Source organism: Montipora foliosa, chromosome 11 (assembly GCF_036669935.1).
Source record: "Montipora foliosa isolate CH-2021 chromosome 11, ASM3666993v2, whole genome shotgun sequence".
Lineage (NCBI taxonomy): Eukaryota > Metazoa > Cnidaria > Anthozoa > Scleractinia > Acroporidae > Montipora > Montipora foliosa.
Window position 1 is genome coordinate 51,543,842 of NC_090879.1, and position 2,500 is coordinate 51,546,341.

The 2,500-nt window shown below is 37.2% G+C and overlaps 1 protein-coding gene and 1 long non-coding RNA gene across 5 annotated transcripts in view; one reads left to right on the forward strand and one right to left on the reverse strand.

The window, feature by feature from the left end:
- Window positions 1-2,500, forward strand: part of LOC137975417 (collagen triple helix repeat-containing protein 1-like) — a 29,225-nt gene that overhangs the window by 8,980 nt on the left and 17,745 nt on the right. The window lies entirely within an intron of this gene.
- Window positions 1,198-2,500, reverse strand: part of LOC137975420 (uncharacterized) — a 2,330-nt gene continuing 1,027 nt past the window's right edge. The window contains exon 2 of the long non-coding RNA XR_011117571.1: window positions 1,198-2,095. This is a non-coding gene — a long non-coding RNA (uncharacterized lncRNA). The remainder of the gene's footprint in view (window positions 2,096-2,500) is intronic.

Here is a 2,500-nt window from a genome sequence, read left to right on the forward strand (position 1 = left end):
GGTTTTGGTCCGATCTCTTCCCTGACGGCTCTGAAGCATCGTTGAATGATGGCAGATTCAGATCATCTTTTTGCAAATTTTCTCAGAGGAACGCCAGCGGCGTGACAGCCTCCACAATGCCGTGGTAGATTTTGATTTGTCGTCCGCCATTTTGAAAATGGAATGGCGGCAACACAAGTGTGATTCTAGTGCGCATGTCTAGCGGTTTTTGCGTTATGTCAAAAGACTATATGTTCGCCGGAAAATGACAGCCGTTGATTAAATCAAAAAAATAAGATCGCTGTTTGAAAGATAAGGATTTTGTCACAATTTTTGACGAGTTTTGATGTTTTTCCAAAAATTGAAGGGGTGTACAAATTGTGGAAAAATTGTTTTCGCGTGGTAAATGCACCTTTCGTGTGACTATACGGTGAATGGAGGTAACGAGCGCTGCAATGCTTACTTTTTTGACAGTGTTGGCTTTTGTCGCAAGTTTCTCGAACGGTTTTTGCAAGTTCTTGGTTTTCTGGGAGGACCAGAAATTCCCTTAAACCCTGTTTTGGCGATGTTCGGCCGGTGGAATTGGTGAGAGCTTCGAACTTATCGGTGGAGACTAGTTCGTCGAGTGGTTGCGATACAGGACAATGCCTCTTTGTCTGTGTCGGTAAAGAGACATTGGAAAACCTTATGACGTTCCAGATACTCTCTATAATACTCTGAACAATAAAGGAAGACAACTGGTGAATTATAGACCGGGTGGTGAATGGTGACACGCTTACAAAAGATATTTTGGCAAGCATGTTCAAAGCGATATTAAAATGGAGTATGCAAGGGTGCAAGAACTCAGGCAAATTGAGCTCCACGTTTCTCCAAATTTTAATACGAATTTATAATTATCATGAAAGCAAAATACATGTTTCTCTCTTTACACAGCATTTTTTGTTAAATTTATAGAAGAGCGATGAAAGCCAGCCAACAGAAACTGAGATAAATCGGTGAAAAAGATTATACACTGTATGATACACAGAGAGCAGACAAAAAAGTGCTTCATCCTGGAAAAGCCCACTTACTGACATTAAACAGCTCAGAGAAAATTAATTTGCCCCTTGATTTGCTTGCCTTTTAAAATAAAAATTCATCAGATCCTAACCTGATCAAGAGACGTCATTAATGTTATTTTTCTTTCAGAAAGTAAATCCTTTTTTCCATATTTAACAATTGACAAGAAACTACAAAAATTTTACAAGGATCAGTTCAGACAACACAGTGCATATTGCAAAACTGATCTAAACTTGAGACATTTCACACATGCATGCTACATTGTACTTGATGGGTTTGAACAAAATCTTTAGAGCATAGACAACTAGGAAACATCCCTGAAAGGGGCATTCCACAAAATTAATATTTTCAGCTGTATAGCAAGAAGTTCACTCTAGCATTATCTGCCGACTGGCGTAGGTGGTATTATCCTAAAAAGATGATTGTATATTAAGTAGACGGAATCCAGTCATCAGTATAATACACATATGCAAGGGCTATTCCATGTGGGTCCCAATGCTCAAGAAGATGTTTGTTTTTAATTTTAATTTTTTCTCTGACAACTTGTCATTGAATGTGTTTGAAGGTGTTCTGGGTTTCGACATCACCACATGTATCTGAAGCATTACTGGGTTGGCAACTCATCAGATCAAAAGCATTCACAAAGTTTGCGTGCAGGTGCAAACAACATGCATTTGTGATGTTTTTGCTTGAATATGTTGTCCCCATTTTTTTTATAAGTACAACATTTAAAAAAGTGGCATCTTAAAGTTCTGTGATGGTCCAAAAAGTTCATAACTGAAAAAAGGTTAAGGACTGGTATTCAGTTCTAAGAAGAAACTGAAAAGTTTGACAATGTGAAGAGTACTAAAGAAACTGCTTAAAACTCAACAGCATTGTCTGGATTTCTCAGTGACTTTATCCAGTCTTTTGTTCCACACTACCAACATGAACAAAGTGAACTCAATAAGATTATTGTGGTTTATTGCTGAGAAAAAAAGGCTGAATTTCTTCTCGCTCCTTTTAGAGCTAATATTTCACAAAACTGCCGCAAATAATACCAGGTGGATCCATCTCCCTAAGGACAAAAAACGAAAATGAATGTTATTGTCCATGAGATGCATATTACAATGCTATAATCTACAATATCATAATGATATTATTATTTTCCTAGACACAGGAAACTGCACATATCAGTTTTTATGGGGGCGGTGAAAATTAGTACAAAAAGTCATTCTTATTACACAACCACGACAAAGAAAACATGATGAGCTAACCATATAAACATACTATAAACCACACATAAACCAATGACCCTTAACTGTTTGCCTTAACACATGTTCTTAAATTTTTTGAGTCTAACCATAATTTTGCCTTGGACGTTGGGTTGAACATAGATTTGCAAATAATGGCCAGTCAAGGGGGAAAGAAAAATACCATCTTCCAAGTTTTGACATAGATGTTGACACCAAGTGTGTTGCAT